This window comes from Schistocerca serialis, chromosome 1 (genome assembly GCF_023864345.2).
Source record: "Schistocerca serialis cubense isolate TAMUIC-IGC-003099 chromosome 1, iqSchSeri2.2, whole genome shotgun sequence".
NCBI classification, from domain to species: Eukaryota; Metazoa; Arthropoda; class Insecta; order Orthoptera; family Acrididae; genus Schistocerca; species Schistocerca serialis.
The window spans coordinates 88259767-88278200 of record NC_064638.1 but is presented as its reverse complement, the minus strand read 5'-3'; positions in this window follow the sequence as shown (position 1 = coordinate 88278200).

The following is an 18434-nucleotide window of genomic DNA, read 5'->3' as shown; positions in this document are numbered from 1 at the left end:
AAATTTTTGTACTATCACGCGATCTCTTTCTTCCTGTTCTCTATCTTGTTCCCTTTGTCTAATCTCTACTGCAATTAATCTATTATTGTGAGAATTCAAAATCGGTTGTACTTCTTCTCTAATTTCTTTCTTTAATTCATCTTTCATATTTTTGAAACACGTCCCTATTCGTGAATCTAACCGTGTTTCCATTGTTCCCATCTCAGTTCTAATTGTTCCTATTTGTGAGTCTAACCGAGATCCCAAATTTAATATTGCACTCATCAACTGCTCCATGTTAACTGTTTCAAAATTCTTTTCGCCCCTAACATTTCCCGCAAAACTAACTTCCTTCTGCATAGCCATAAAGCTATCCGTGTTCGATACTATTTCAGAATCTTCTATCGTTAATCTCGTATTCTGTGAATTTTCTAATTGAGAAAAATTTTGAAATGGTTCCGGACTATTTTCCCGACTTATTAAATTGTTTTCCACTTCATTATTCATCATACTGTTCCCCTGTGTTGGCGAGTTCGCCATGTCAACAATTTCGTCATTCTGACTATCCATCATTTTTGCCTTTTTCATCGATCGTGTAATCATTTACAAAACATACAAAACTCGTCACTGTACGAAAATTACACACAATGCCTCCTTATCTCCAACAATACCATTTACACGAAAAGTTTCCCTCAAACACGATTAATCGAACAATTGAAATAATTGCCCTAAATTGTCAAACGTGTATACAAGACAATAAAATTAAATTCTGAAATACCATTAGAAGAATAACAATTACCAAATCTACACATGCAATATAGACTACAATTACTAAACTACAAATTACTACAACAGTACTACTGTCTACTATTTTTACAATCAGAAGAATTCCAAGGGATGAGCCTGGCAGGGTCGCCATGTGCATGGGGGCTTAATTATTAAATTTGAAAATAATTTTTATTTTTCGTAGCTGTATGTCCGATTACGCTGTGTCTCGTAAACGGTTGGCCCTGACTAGTATTATTACGTAATCTGACTGCATAGAACAACAACAAAGAATGAAATGAAAATTTTCGTTAACACAATTAATTAATTAAATCCCCAGCAACTATAAAACCTACGAAACCAAAACACAAGTGTAATTGTTCTGTGTGTGGGAGTGTGATTCAACGTACACATCTGGCACGGTTCTTCTTCAACAAGACAAGAAATTTTAAATACCATTTATACTGAAGTGATAAAAAAAATTAGAAATACTATAATTGCACAAGAAAATCAGAATTACACTCTAATACTAGAACACAAGCCAGATGCTTTGTTGACTGAACCTGTAATGACGCACTATTCAGGACATTGAAATAATGAGAAAAAAAAGAAAAGTAGTTTGTTACCTTCATTTATATTGATGAAAAGCACTCTAAACATTACAATATCTCCACACCGACTCGCTACTACCACATCTCAACAAGAACTCCCTACATTACAAGAACTCTTCACCACGACATCTCAGCAAGCACTCACTACTACGAGTTCTCAACAAGCACTGCCCTCCGCTACTTCTCAATAATCACTGCCAGTGGAGGCGGCGAAACAAAATTCTCTGGCGCTGTGGCTCAGTGTAGCCACCTTTCAACCTGCACAGCGACAAAATTCTTCATTGAAGATAGTAACCCACTTGAAATTTTCCTATCCCAGCGGGTGACTGTGAATTTCTCGGTGGTTTCTCTAGATTAACGTGGTGCAAAAGCCATGAATTGTGTCAGAATAAATGCGGGTGTTTTTTCGTACTTCTTCACGCAAACGTCGTTGAACTTATAAGCAGTACTCCTTATTGATCGTTCAACCTTGTAAGAACTCGTAGCGCATTATGCCGTTGAAATCGAAGAACATAGTGATCACAACCCTCGCATCTGACCGCATTCGTCAAGCATTTTTCAGTATTCGCAAGCCAGAATGCTTCCACTGGGGCGATTAAGCCTCAGTGTTGATGACATATCCGTAAACCTACGTTCCATCATCCACTGTAACACGTTCCAGTAGTTCTTGTATTGTTGTCGATCTCACGTAGTGGCTCCTTAACACTTACTTTCGTCGCTGTTTCTGGTGGTGGTTTTGATTCGGTGGAGGGGACCAAACAGCGACGTTATCGGCCCCATCGGATTTACGCGGGTTTGAACCGTCGTTCTCCCGAAAGCGAGTCCAGTGTGCGAACCACTGTGCCACCTCGGTCGCTATTTCTGTTGGAACTTCAACCGTTTTGGAACAAATTTTGGAAATTTGAAAATTTGTGTGTAAGTTCCTATGGGACCAAACTGCTGAGGTCATCGGTTCCTAGGCACACACACTACTTAATCTAACTTACGCTAAAGACAACGCACACACCCATGCCCGGGGGAAGGCTCGAACCTCCGACGGGAGGAGCCGTGCGAACCGTGGCAATCCACCAAGAACCGAACGGTTAACCCGTGCGGCGAACAAATTTTGCTCTCACGCGTTTCATATAAAAAATTTCGTGGCTTGAGTCAACTGATATTCCATCATCATCAGCGACTTCTCTGATTGTGATTCGGCGGTCATTCATAATAATTACTTTCACTTCTTCCAGTTCTATGGTCGATGGTGCGCTGGGTCGTAAGTGGAGCTCGTCTACTTGAAGATCATCGTGGCGTTCTTGAAACGCCTATACCACTCGCGAACCCTTGTTTTACTAGTAGAAGACTCACCAAAAGCAACGGCTAACGTTTCTAAAGCTTTGCTATCCTTTCTTCCGTTCATACAGTTAAATATAAATTCTGTGATCCATTTTATACAAAACAAATAACCGCCGACACTACGAAAAGAGACTTAACTTTTTTGACAGCTGATAACAGACTAAATATCCAGTATGGTTAACACTGTACAGATACTTTTCAGATATGTTTATCAATACAACAACGAAATAGTCATTCGAATCGGACGAATACAAAACACAAAACCAAAAAAATACCCCTAACTTTTTGAGCACGCATGTACTAGTAACATGATTAGTCATCTTTATTTTCACTACTCATGTTTTCAGTTAATTGTTTCAGTCGAATACTGCGATGGTTCCTAGCAAGAGGCTATGAGCCGTGTCTTTATTATCTGTTCCTCATTGATAGAATAATCATAAATTACGATACTCATTATTAACGACGATTTATAATTGTCATCTTATACTGACACAGTACTTTTCTTAATCATTTATTGTATTAAAGTATTATTTATTTAATGTGATTCAATTTTCCACTGTAGTATGTGTATTAGTAATGATTAACGGAAGTATCAATTTTTTTCGGAGTATCAAAATTCACTCACAACAGTCATACTGTTATTGAAACAACTTCTGGTCTTGACAGTATGAAGATAATTACAAGGAACCACTTGAGAGCGAGGTCACAAAAAAGCAGTGAAGGGGGCGGGAATGGAGGAATCCAACCGTGAGCACAGCGTTAGGTTACGGAGCGTAGTCCAATTGCTATTCGACGAGTAACTATCAACGATATAACAGCGTGAATGGTGTTGTTACAAAGCACAACAGTGGCAACGATAAACAAAGCAAACATTGCATTATATCCACAACAGTAGTTCCGAAGTTGACATTTCGTCAGAAAGGACCCCTACGAATGTCGCAGCCTGAGAAAGAAGTGGCAGATGAAATATAGCGTTTCTACAGGATGACTGAGTGGAATGTGTGATATCGTATACGCTCGACTGTGCTGATAATGTACGTTGATAATGAGTGCAATGATGATGATAAGTGCTCAAGAAGTGAAAGTGATATGGAAACAAGTGTCGAGCCATTTAGTTCATCAGCCTTGTCAGACAGGGAGCCACAAATCCCGTCTCCAGTGAAACGTAGTAAAGGACAACCGTTGCCCAAGGAGTGGGTTCCAAACATAATTACGTACATGAAAGATCATTCGCAACATAGTGAAAAACAATTATGAACAGATTTCGAATAAGTTTACCGTAATATGACCATCTAGTGCATAAGAAAAACTACGGAATTCAATGGAGGACAAGGATCACTTGTAACAATAACTGGTAATTGTGCATTTCAAGAATTCTCGACACATTTTACAGGATGTGCATGATACTGACCTTCTAAGTTACGCACATTAAACTACGCGCGACTTAGATTACGGTGATATCAAGGGAAGCAGTGTATAGTTCCATGGCTTCAAACAGTGCTACAGAATTTGAAGACGTGAGATAACGAAATTTCAAGCAAAGAGTCAACCTGACGCACTGCAAAACTGCAGAATCGTCCCGAAAATTTGTAGATGAGATAAACAAACTTATCCCATCGTTCAGTAAGGAATTTGTTTTCAACTCCTACCAATCGGGATTTGAAGAGGAAACGTATGTGAAAGGAACCAAGAGAGTTGTATCAAGATCAGCTAATACATCAATGCCTTAACGCAGGGCATCCCAACCTTTTCAGCTGGCGGACCCCTTCTTCAGTCGAAAATCCATGGCGGACCCCTAATCAGTCAAGAGCACAGTAACTTTAACTTTCAGAGCGAAACCCATGGGAACTGAAAGCTTCTTAATGCAAGTGCCATGTTCCAAATGACCCCCCCCCCCCTCTCAAAGTATGAATAGTCTTTGGTTTAGAGATGAGTGAAAACAACTTGAAATTAACGATCCAATTTGAATTCCCACTGTATCCAGACACTTGCTAGTGGATTTACTCCCTTTTTTCAACACACTATAGCCTTATTAAAATTACTTTGTAACTGACATTTCACACGTTGGAGCTGCCTTCCTCCAAGAGCAATCAACGTCACGTCCAAACTGTTCGCTGATTGGTCGACAAAGCTCGCTCCGCGCATGCGTAAAAAGTTTCAGCGCATCTAGCGCCGTGAGCCGGCGCACAGACGACCCCCGTATTGTCGCGAAACAGTCGATCAGAGAAGCCGCATTCTCCGGCACTAAACTGTGTATGCGTTTTCGCTTAAGAACCGCAAAGGCTTCTTGGGAATACAAGCTGAAGTAAAAGTAAACATGTTTTTCACACGAAAAAAGAAAATAGTGATGAATTTGATTTTCACATCTTTATTCAATAATTTTACTCATTATTTTATACGATTTGGTGAAAGGTGGCCGCGGACCCACTAGGAAGAGCCGGCGGACCCCCAAAAGGGGTCCGCGGACTACACGTTGGGAAGCCCTGCCTTAACGTATTCTGGAAAATAAATTGGCTGGAAAGCTATTTATTGCGCTGCGAGAAGTTGGATGTGTTCTGGCCCTACGATTCTTTCTAGTGTGCGTGATCTTGCAAGGGCAGTAGGAAAAATATACATCACAGCAAGCAAGAGCGGGAAAATGTGTGTAAGAGAATTACAACTATAGTATGAGCAATGCTTTTTGCCCATAGACGTTCGAAATAACTTGCTTTTGCTTGATTCCCGGTCTGAGTATAAATATCACACTCCTTTAGAGCAGAGTCTATACCTCCTGAAAACTATTGACTTTGCAGTTCATACCATCTGGAAACACTGGACGAATTCAGCCTATGGATGTTTGTTTTTTTCCGTGCCTATGAAACATTTTTTCGCACTATCTGTAGCTGTGCCTTAAAGGATAACCAGTTTGATGACAAGCTCTACGACAGATTGTTTCACATTCGGTTGCATACCACCGCATTACACCAGTCTCATCACAACATTACACCAAAATGATGTGCATTCTTTAAGAATAGATACCTAGCGTAACTCGCAAGGAGTTCGCCTTCGATCTCGATAGTGCGAGTCTTTGTGCTTGCTGTGGCGTGCCATTTTTTATTCGATGCTCAAGTTAATGGTTTGTTTTGAACATTTCTTGAATGTCGACGATGCCCATTTTGTGAAGTGTATTACATACATCCCATACAAGGTTGATCTCTGCACCTCCCGGACACTCATTTTCTGTCTCCCTCCTGATGCACATGGTGACTGATTAGCAGCTAATATTTTTCGTGTTATGTTAACATAATTCTTTCAGATGAGCCTTACTAAAGACTGCACTTGCGACCTCGCTCTCAAGGGGCCCCTTGCTAGATCACATGATGACGTTTAGGGGTGACTTTACGTTATTGAATATCGATTGGTTCAGTTGTACACAAGCGGCACAGGCAAGGAACATGCAGAACAGTTCTGAATGCATTTTCCAATAACGGTCGCGACGAACTACACTCCTGGAAATTGAAATAAGAACACCGTGAATTCATTGTCCCAGGAAGGGGAAACTTTATTCACACATTCCTGGGGTCAGATACATCACATGATCACACTGACAGAACCACAGGCACATAGACACAGGCAACAGAGCATGCACAATGTCGGCACTAGTACAGTGTATATCCTCCTTTCGCAGCAATGCAGGCTGCTATTCTCCCATGGAGACGATCGTAGAGATGCTGGATGTAGTCCTGTGGAACGGCTTGCCATGCCATTTCCACCTGGCGCCTCAGTTGGACCAGCGTTCGTGCTGGACGTGCAGACCGCGTGAGACGACGCTTCATCCAGTCCCAAACATGCTCAATGGGGGACAGATCCGGAGATCTTGCTGGCCAGGGTAGTTGACTTACACCTTCTAGAGCACGTTGGGTGGCACGGGATACATGCGGACGTGCATTGTCCTGTTGGAACAGCAAGTTCCCTTGCCGGTCTAGGAATGGTAGAACGATGGGTTCGATGACGGTTTGGATGTACCGTGCACTATTCAGTGTCCCCTCGAGGATCACCAGTGGTGTACGGCCAGTGTAGGAGATCGCTCCCCGCACCATGATGCCGGGTGTTGGCCCTGTGTGTCTCGGTCGTATGCAGTCCTGATTGTGGCGCTCACTTGCACGGCGCCAAACACGCATACGGCCATCATTGGCACCAAGGCAGAAGCGACTCTCATCGCTGAAGACGACACGTCTCCATTCGTCCCTCCATTCACGCCTGCCGCGACACCACTGGAGGCGGGCTGCACGATGTTGGGGCGTGAGCGGAAGACGGCCTAACGGTGTGCGGGACCGTAGCCCAGCTTCATGGAGACGGTTGCGAATGGTCCTCGCCGATACCCCAGAAGCAACAGTGTCCCTAATTTGCTGGGAAGTGGCGGTGCGGTCCCCTACGGCACTGCGTAGGATCCTACGGTCTTGGCGTGCATCCGCGCGTCGCTGCGGTCCGGTCCCAGGTCGACGGGCACGTGCACCTTCCGCCGACCACTGGCGACAACATCGATGTACTGTGGAGACCTCACGCACCACGTGTTGAGCAATTCGGCGGTACGTCCACCCGGCCTCCCGCATGCCCACTATACGCCCTCGCTCAAAGTCCGTCAACTGCACATACGGTTCACGTCCACGCTGTCGCGGCATGCTACCAGTGTTAAAGACTGCGATGGAGCTCCGTATGCCACGGCCAACTGGCTGACACTGACGGCGGCGGTGCACAAATGCTGCGCAGCTAGCGCCATTCGACGGCCAACACCGCGGTTCCTGGTGTGTCCCCTGTGCCGTGCGTGTGATCATTGCTTGTACAGCCCTCTCGCAGTGTCCGGAGCAAGTATGGTGGGTCTGACACACCGGTGTCAATGTGTTCTTTTTTCCATTTCCAGGAGTGTAGTTCGACAGCCCACACGCGACGGAAGTATATTAGATCTACAGGCAGCAAATATACCGGGCCCGTTAGGAATTATTAGCAAAGTTTAGTGGGCACTACCTCATTGTAACGATAATGGTGACTACACGCGAAAATTATGCAAAGGAGACCAGAAGAGATTTTGTGTTTACTAGGACATACTATAAGTCACTAACACGCCATTTAGAAAACGAAATGAATACTTTTATCTTGTGATTTGTGTATCGGGCTTAAACGTATTGCCCTGAGCGCTATAGACCAAAGGATCCCGCGTTAAGAGATGAAGGACGAAGATAACTTGCCCTAGTTTCACTGTAGCGTTAGGCAAACGACGAAATCACAGATATTGCTGCACTCAGTCGCGCGGGATTAGCCGAGCGGTTTCAGGCGCTGCAGTCGTGGACTGTGCGGCTGGTCCCGGCGGAGGTTCGAGTCCTCCCTCGGGCATGGGTGTGTGTGTTTTTCCTTAGGATAATTTAGGTTAATTAGTGTGTAAGTTTAGGGACTGATGACCTTAGTAGTTAAATCCCATAAGATTTCACACACATTTGAACTTTTTTTTTTCGTTTTGCTGCACTCACGATAGAAAAAAATGCGTGCGAATGAGGTAGACCAACACGTGGTTATGGGACTCTGATAGGGAATTCAAATCTCTGTAAGGAAATCTCTATTATGTTTTCGCTATATCATTACAGTGGATGCTGGAAAATCAGATAGACTACGCTCTCTTTCTGCTCTCATCCTTTTCTAACTTGAACCAGAGATCGTACATCTGTGGGACTTCTGTACATCTACAGGGGTGAACAAAAATGTGTAAACACCAAAAACACAACACATTATCATGCCCAATACGGTGCAGTAAAACCACTAGCATTCGAAACGGTTTCCAGTAGACTCTGAATGGATAAATAAAGATCACGCACGGTTTCAGAGCAAATCTTATACTATTCTTCCTGTAAAATAGTGGCAAGTTCAGGTAATGGAAATGCCCTGTGGCTAGGGGCCTCCCGTCGGGTAAACCGTTCGCCTAGTGCAAGTCTTTCGAGTTGACGCCACGTCAGTGACTTGCGTGTCAATGGGGATGAAATGATAGTGATAAGGACAAAAAAATAATTCAAATGTGTGTGAAATCTTATGGGACTTAACTGCTAAGGTCAGCAGTCCCTAAGCTTACACACTACTTAACCTAAATTATCCTAAGGACAAACACACACACCCATGCCCGAGGGAGGACTCGAACCTCCGCCGGGACCAGTCACACAGTCCATGACTGCAGCGCCTAAGACCGCCCGGCTAATCCCGCGCGGCATGCTAAGGACAACACAACACCCAGTCCCTGGGCGGAGAAAAATGTCCGACCTAGGCGGGAATCGAACCCGGGGCGTTAGGTATGACATTCCGTCGCGCTGACCATTCAGCTACCTGGGACGGACCCAAGTTCAGGTAATAGTGATGGAGGTGAATAATGATCACGCACTCTTCTCTCCAAAGCAGAGCACAAAGACTCAATAATATTTAAATCTGGTTACTGTGGTGGCCAGGGAGATGCGACAATTCATCCTGGTGCTCACAAAGCCAATGCTGGACGATGCGACCTGTGCGAACGGCAGCCCGGTCGTCTCGGAACACAGCGTCACCGCTGGGGAAGAAACACCGTACCGTGGTAGCCATGGAGCCCATGGAACACCACAACACGAGTGCGCAAATCATCATCATAACCACACAATGGGACACAAATTCGGCCTGAAGTTGGAAACAGTGTGAAACAAGAATCATCTGACCAAATTACTGCCGGCTGCTGTTCAAAATGGTTCAAATGGCTCTGAGCACTATGGGACTTAACTTCTGAGGTCATCAGTCCTCTAGAACTTAGAACTACTTAAAGCTAACTAAGCTAAGGACACCACACACATCCATGCCCGAGGCAGGATTCGAACCTGCGACCGTAGCGGTCGCGCGGTTCCACACTGTAGCGCCTAGAACTGCTCGGCCACCCCGACCGGCCCGCCGAGCGGTTCTAGGCGTTTCAGTCCGGAACCACGCGGCTGCTACGGTCGCAGGTTCGAATTCTACCTCGAGCATGGATGTGTGTGATGTCCTTAGGTTAGTTAGGTTTAAGTAGTTCTAAGTCTAGGGGACTGATGACCGCAGATGTTAAGTCCCATAGTGCTTAGAGCCATTTGAACCATTTTGAACCAAATTACTTTCTTCCATTGCTCCGTAGTCGAGTTTTTACGGCTTCGGCAGAGTGTTTTCCTGTTGGGGGCATTTGCATCTCTGATGAGTCGTTTTGCAATTCCAGCTCGCCCTGCATTTCTCTGTTTATGGAACTCCCTTCGTGTTGTTTTGATGCTGACAGAGTTCGCGAGTGTGACACTCTGTTCCACGTGACTTCTGCAGTTGTCGTTCTTATTTTTTTTCACCTTCAATGACAGTCTGACACGATCACTCAACACACCCTTTCGTCCACGTTGTGACCTGGCGGTTGATGTTTTCTCTCTTTCCCTGTATGCGGTATAAATCTTCGATACAGTGCCTCTTGAAACACCACACTTCGGCTCCCTTGGTAATGGAAGCGCCTGCCACACGAGCACCAACGATCTGCTCACGTTTGAATTCACTTAGCTCCTACATAACGTACTTAAAACTACATAGAACACTGTTCTGACGCCGACTCACACTTACAACGTACTGAAGGCATTGCACGGGTACCTTATCTTGCTTTTATGTTCTTACTATCTTCCCTAAGGTACTGTGGTGGCAGCAGAATTTTCACACAACCTTTTTCCAATACTTGTTCTCCAAATGTACCTAATAAGAGGGTAATCCCAAAAGCAAGGTCTCCTATTTTTTTGTAAGTACATAGACCTGTTTATTTCTACAATGGTTTACATCAGTTTACAGCTTGAACATTTAGCTATTTTTCGACATAACCACCATTTCTGTCGATGCATTTTTGTAGACGCTGTGGCAGTTTTTGCATGCCCATGTCATACCAGCTCGCCGCCGTGCTGTTCAAAAAGTTATGAACCTCTTCTTTCACCTCGTCGTCGGAGCTGAATCGCTTTCCGGCCAAATGTTCTTTTAACCTAGGGAACAGGTGATAGTCACTGGGCGCCAAGTCAGAACTATAGGTTGGGTAGGTGGTTATGTTCCACTGAAACTGTTGCAGGAGAGCATCGGTTTGCCGAGCGATGTGTTGGCGAGCGTTGTCATGGAGAGTTTGTAGGCCTTGCTCAACATTCCTCTTCTCCAGTTCTGAACTGCCCGTTTGAGTTTTTTCGGAGTCTCACAGTACCTGTCAGCGTTAATTGTGGTCCCAGTAGACAGAAGTCGACCAACAATACCCCTTTCCGATCCAAAAAAAAACCGTTGTCATGACTTTACCGGCAGACTGTGTTTGTTTGAATTTCTGCGGCTTTGGCGTAGAAAGATGCCGCCACTGGCATGATTGTTGCTTGGTCTCAGGTGTAATGTGGTATGCCCAGGTTCCGTCACCCATGACAATTCAGTCCAGAAAGTTGTCCTGTTCGGCTACAAGGCGGTGAAGAAATGCGTGGCAAGCATCAACTCGCTGCCGCATGTGGTCCTCAGTCAGCTTCCGTGGCACCCATATTGCGCACACCTTCCGGTAGTTCAATGTTTCCGTTAAAATTCTGTGAGCGGTGCTTCGGGAAACGTCAGAAACCAACGTGCAGAGATCATCCAGGGTGATACGCCGATCTTCACGCATGCTTTGCTCAACCTTGTAAGGGGTCCGTAGGCCCTTTACTATAAGTTTTGCGACAGCACAGGTCGACAGGACAAACAATCGATAGTGTGTGTCGGGTTGCGAGAGCGAGAGCGAGTGTTGAGATAGTAGAGTGTGGTACGCGCTGCGGGCCGAGCCGGGTGGAGGTCTGTTGCTGGAATGCAAGACCGTACCGACAAAGGGAGTGGCCATCGCCGTGGTTTAACCCCTTGTGTTAAAACTATACGGGAAAGTGAAAAAGTATAATTACTAGTGTGATTCAGTGACATTTTTGTGCCGATATTGTAATTACGCGTCTACCGCGCCGGCATCATTTGGATTGCAGTGTTGGATTGCAGTGTTGGATTGTAGTGGTGAATTACAATGATTGAAATTGCGTGTGACGATAATGAATAACTAAAGGGCCTGTGCTGAGATTAGCCGTTATTAATTCTGTACGACGAAGGCAGTGGCTGTCTCCTTACTTTGTGTTTTTGTGATGAATATAGGTCATTGATTAATGAAGCTGTGTTGTCGTTCTTCTTGGCACCAGACATTTCTTTATTACAGCATTTGAGAAGGACAAAATGGAATGTAACATCTCCGTAGCAGTCCAATCCGATTGCCAGCCCCATTAGGTACACGGTCACATTAATTATTATCTATTTGGGCTGCTATCAGATCCCGATCGAGCGGCATAAGTCAGTAAAATAAACCGGAGTGTTACAACCTTCAACACTGTCTCCTCAGAAATTGACGGTCTCCCGCTCTTTTGTTTGTCGTGAATTTCGGTCCGACCAGCTGCTAACTCTCTACACCACTTACGAACATTTTTGACATCCATGCAGGACTCACCATACACTCCGTCAGTTGGTGATGGATTTCAATCGACGCAGTGCCCTTTGCGTTCAAAAACCGAATAACTGCGCGCAATTCGCACTTGGCGGTAACATCCAACGGGAGCTCCATTCTCAACGGCTGCCAAGCCAAGACTGAGCGCCTGAGCGCGGCGTGCGCGTGTGTACACACAGGGCGTGAAGAGCTCTTCATAAGTGTGACCAACGGCCTCACAAACAGTTCTATACTCAAAAAAAAAGGACACCTTACTTTTGGGATTACCCTCGTAGGTTTTTGCGAGACCAACATTGCTTTTCTTCCGAAGACTCCTGCTTAATTTTGCCGAGAGCCCCTGTTACATTTTGTTATGATCTTAGCACGTGTCTCTGAATTTGTTCTTCGTCTGCTTTCACGTCTGCTTGACAAGGATCCAGACGCTGGAGCAGTACTCGAGAATTGACGCAAAAAATAAATAAATCAGTAAAGACGTTAGAATCGCACGTCTGTTGCGGTTGTAAAATAGAGCGCAAGAAAATGGCCTTATACACATCGAGTGGTTTCGAAAACTGCAACATGCCGCCAAGGTAACAGACGTGGCTTTATTCGATGAAAAGTTGAAGCACTCGATTTGACATCTTTGTAGAAAATGAAGACTTTGCGATTCTGGTCACGAGAGTGCAGCGATTCGACTTCACGAACCGGTTGTTCACCTGTTGCTGTGCTAAGGAAGTCACCAGTCTCTAAAGTAAATCCAGGCAAAGTGAAAAGTCAATCGAACCAAAGAACAGTATGTGGGTACAACATACGGTATAATACGACAGTAAACGAGCCTAAATTTGTACGAAACTGAAGCCAAACTGGATTTTAAAAATTACAGACCAATATTCTGCCGCGCGGTATTAGCCGAGCGGTCAGGGGCGCAGCAGTTGTGGACTGTGCGACTGGTCCCGGCGGAGGTTCGAGTCCTCCCTCGGGCATGGGTGTGTGTGTTTGTCCTTAGGATAATTTAGGTTAAGTAGTGTGTAAGCTTAGGGACTGATGACCTTAGCAGTTAAGTCCCATAAGACTTCACACACACACACCAATATTCTACGTGTTGCAAAATCCTGTAGGACATAACAAGCTCAAACACTGTAGCACTATCCACTGAAAATGTGCTCTTCTCAAAGAGTCGTAAAGGTTTCAGGAAAGACAGCGTGGCGCATTTAAAAAGGAGACCGCCTCCCCTTTGAATGCGAACGCAATATTTCGACTTCTGAAACAGAGTAAACAGCTACGGCGATGGACAGTTTTATTTAACAATCGACTGTCAACATTCTTCTGTCAGCATTTGAGTTTATTTCATCAGTTAAGTTAGACGCTTCTCTTTGCAGTCTGCAAAATGAATTTCTTGATAGAAGAAGGAATTGAAATTGTGGAATCATATGTGAAAACAGGCTCGATTAAGGTTCAAAACTGGTTCAAATGGCTCTGAGCACTATGGGACTTAACATCTATGGTCATCAGTCCCCTAGAACTTAGAACTACTTAAACCTAACTAACCTAAGGACATCACACAACACCCAGCCATCACAAGGCAGAGAAAATCCCTGACCCCGCCGGGAATCGGACCCGGGAACCCGGGCGTGGGAAGCGAGAACGCTACCGCACGACCACGAGATGCGGGCTCGATTAAGGAAACTCGCGAAATTCTCGGGGTCAAGTATCCGGAAAGAGGACTACCAAGAAAGTGAGCAATATAGAGTCTGTATAAAAATTGGTGCAGATGTAAAACGACAAAGAATTCCTTCATTTCGCGCACCATAAGTTACTGCAGATATTTGCCGAAGAATTATTCAGAGCCCAAGGTAGACTACACGTAAATTGGCCCAATAGGCGCATGTAAATAAGAGAAGTCACTAGCGAAGATAGAGAAGTCTTAATTTGAAGCCATATCGTGCGACGGTTGTGGAGCAAGGTTCTGCAGCAATTACGGGGCGACAACAGTAAGATTACTGCAGTAGATTACTGCACGTGGCTTTGTTTGTTAGACCCTTTCCATTACATCACAAGCGGTGAAGCTTGGTTTCTCCTTTCGGGTCATGTGAATTCACAGAACGTGAGGTACTGGGCAACGGAGGACCCTAACATTGTGTGTCAGCAACCACTCCCTGATGAAAAATCGGCATTTGGTGCGGTTAACAGGAATGCGCATCACTGGAACGAATTTTTGTGACACTAACCTCAACACGGTTGCATATATAGAAATTTTTGACACATTTTGTGCTCAACTCGCTGAAAATGAAAGGCAATACTGCTTCTTCCAGCAAGATGGGGCAACATGTCACACGTCTGAAGTATCCCTGGAACAAGTGCATGACGCCTTCACTGAGTAACGAACTGCCAGCAAATATTATGGCCGCCGCGTTCGCCGTATCTAACAACATGTGAGTTTTTCCTGTGGGGACACTTGAAGAGAAAGTTGTTTGAAAAAAATCCATATACAGTACAGGAACTGGAAGACATCAGCCGTGAAGTGGCCGCCATCGATATCCGTACTTTTCACAGTTTGTATCTGAATATGCTTAGACGTGCACGGCTGTGTACTGGTGTTGCAGGGGATCACTTTCAATATCTTCTGTAAATGTGTTTTTCATTTTCTTTTTTGTTTTTTGTAAATAAGTGGTAAGTCTTCTTCAGCTCTTAGTTTCTGTAAATTCACTGCTTTCCTTCATAGTTACAAGGGCTACTTTTATCTGCGCCTACTCGTGTTAGAGAGTTCACTTATTTTCACACATATATTTACTTAATAGATAGCGTCTGTCTTCCAATATTTTCAAAAGTCTTTCGATGTTGTATCACATTGTTACTGATAACCCATATACACCCACACAGAGTGTCCACTGAAATATTTGGTAGTCTCGAAGAATTTATGACTGATAGGAACCAGTATATGAAACTAGAGAGCGAATTATCAACAGAAGTGGAATAACAATGTGTGTGGCCAACGAAGCTTAATAGGACTGCTGATGTTCTGAATGGAAATAAACGTTTTATCAGGCAGCACTCTTACAGTGCTCACAGACAATGCCGTTGTCTGCAGAAGAGTATCATACTGGGATAATTATTTCAAATTGTAGAACGGCTTTGACAGTATTTCCATTTGCTTCAGTGGTCGGTAGCTGCATCAATGCAGGCATGTCACAAACAAGAGAAACAGTTCAATAGTATCAGATTACATCAACAGTGTTTAGCTTCTTGAGCATGCGTATTGTTTTATTACTGAAACTATATAAAACGGAAGTTCGGCTCCGCGAATAACTGCCATGCGGAGGATCCATGTTCAGTTCCCGGTACTGTCAAGAAATTTGTTTGGTGAGAGGACTGTTGTGCACCCACGGTGCTGTACGAAACTAATAACTATTTTGTTTAGATTTAGGTAAGTGTGAGAGATTTTGTTATCTGGCGTACTTGAGTTCACAAAGTTAAATAGCGTGTGTACAAGACGAACACTCTCATTGTTGCAGCGTTTAAGGGCGTGTTGTGGACTTAATAACTTTCACTGATTTTTCTAAAGACAAAAGGTAGTTACTGGAAGATAAGAGTTTTTAACGATGCTTGGACAGATTTATACTTTTTTATTGACTGTAAAGGAAGAGCCCTAAGCTAACTATGTCAAAAAACTATTGTTGTTCAAAGAGAATATTATTTAAAACGCCATTACGTTAACGAGCTTAAAGCAAAATTTGGCTGTCTTGTGGATGATTTACCGAAAAATAAAATTAACGCACTCATACCGTCAGTAAAGAACCAACAAAATATTTTTAAGATTCAAGTTCAAAGTGGCGTGTCGGGTGTAGGTGCGAGTTTAAGGGTAGCCGAAATACTTGCGTAGTGTGGCCGACCGTTTACTGACAGGGAATACTAAAATAACATTGTTTAATTAAGCGTTATTTCGCCACATAGAACAAGACTTAGTATCAATGCAATTACCATGGCAAAAATTGGTATGCGCTATAACGAATGGAGGCAGGAACACAAGTGGACAAAATAAGGTTCTGTTGAGTAGAATTAAAACTAAAGTGATCCATGTAGGTAACGATATCCCATTATTTTTCTGCTTTATTGTCATCATTAAAAGTTATACTTGAAAGTTACTGCATGGAGAGAAGTTCGACATCGTCATATCAACTGTAAACTTCAGCAGAAAAAGTGGGTTGATACATCAAGAACTTCAACAGTTTCTACCAGATCATTTGGGTGTTCTGTATTATTCTGAAGTGAGGTGGTTAAGTAGATTTGCAGTCCTGGAAAGATTTTGGACCTCAGAAAAGAAATCAACACATTTATAACAGAAAAAGGCAAATATGTCCCAGATTACAGATCCTCAAGGGTTACGAGACTTCGGATTTTTGACAGATTTTATTAATGAGTTATATATGCTGTATATGAGGCATCAAGGAAACAAATTAATATCTGAATCTTCCTGGCAGATTAAAGAAGAATGCCGAATCGAGACTCTTGCTCGGGGCTTTTGCCTTTCGCGGGCATGTGTCCTATCGACTAAGCTATCCAAGCAAGACTTGCGGGTCGTGAGTCGTGATTGGATAGCTCAGCCGTTAGAGCACATGCCCGCGAAAGGTAAAGGTCCCGAATTCAAGTTTCGACACGCCATACAGTTTTAATGTGCCGGGCAGTTTCATATCAGCACACACTCCGCTGCAGAGTGAAAATTACAGTCTGTAAATTAATTTCTGATATGCATACCGACGCAAAGACATTCCAACTGAAAACAAGCTATTCATATAACATACTGACGAGGAAAACTGCAATATTGCCCGAAGTTTTCTAGGAAGCGGGACTAAATCTTCACTGGAAAAATGTTCAGATGTTCAACGAGAGATTTTGTGACTTCGAGAAGGCTTCCGGTAAACAAGATTTTTGCAAAATCTTTTTGCAAAATCTTTTTCATGTGACATTCAGGATGTGTCAAGTAATATACGAAGGACAGTGATTGGTCTTAGTTCTACTGACACTCTAAAAAAACTCTTTCTTCATAATCAATGGTCTTGTTAAGTTTTGTGGGAGACTGTCCTTTAATTTTGAAGAAATTGAAAGGTATATTCAGCAAACAATAACAATTTTTGAAAGCACTTAGTTACGTGAGCAAAGTTTTTCGTTTTCCATTATATTTTTATCGTCTCACAGACGAGCTTTTGAGTACCATTCGCCGAATGAGAGCAAACTTTCCAGAAAAACCAGTCAAACACCGCTTCAAAAATAACATTAAATTTTGATGACTAGCGTGTATAATTATTTCTAATTTCCAAGTTTTTCTCATTTTCTTTTCGTCGATGTTTCTAATGATTAATAAAATAATGGCGAATAAAATTTAAATGTCAACATTTGTGTTTTTAAAGTTTTAATATCATCGATATACACCGTGTCCAAAATTAAAGCAACAAACCGCTTTTTTCCCGTCCTTTGTTTAATTCACGATATAATCATACAAATAGTCCGTACGATCGCGTTCTGCACGGAAGATGGCATTTCGGTCAACGGAAAACGACGCCAACGGTGACGTCAGGGCATGTATCAAACGGAATAGTGTTTGTCTTGTAGTTCCACATCCACAATCGCTGTTTACACAGTCACACAGGGTGCACTGCGGCAGAGAAAAGACACCTACCAGACCCTCTGCGGTGGATGGCCATAGGAAGAATGGAAGCAGGGCAGTCACAAACGCATGTGGCCCGATGGCTTAACTTGAATCGTTCTGTTGTTTCACAGACGTGGCGATAGTTCATACAGACCGAAACCGTATCACGGAGTCCAGGATAGGGGCGACCATGTGTGAAAGAGGGGACCGTCATTTGACTGTACAGGCACGACGGTACTGCCTTAGTAGTGTGTAGCAACTGACATCTACATCTACATCTACATGGATAATGTGCAAATCACATTTAAGTGCCTGGCAGAGGGTTCATCGAACCACCTTAACAATTCTCTATTATTCCAATCTCGTATAGCGCGCGGAAAGAATGAATACCTGTATCTTTCCGTACGAGCTCTGATTTCCTTATTTTATCGTGGTGATCGTTCCGTCCTATGTAGGTCGGTGTCAACAAAATATTTTCGCATTCGGAGGAGAAAGTTGGTGACTGGAATTTCGTGAGACGATTCCGTCGCAACAAAAACGCCTTTCTTTTAATGATTTCCAGCACAAATCCTGTATCATTTCTGTGACACTCTCTCCCATATTTCGCGATAGTACA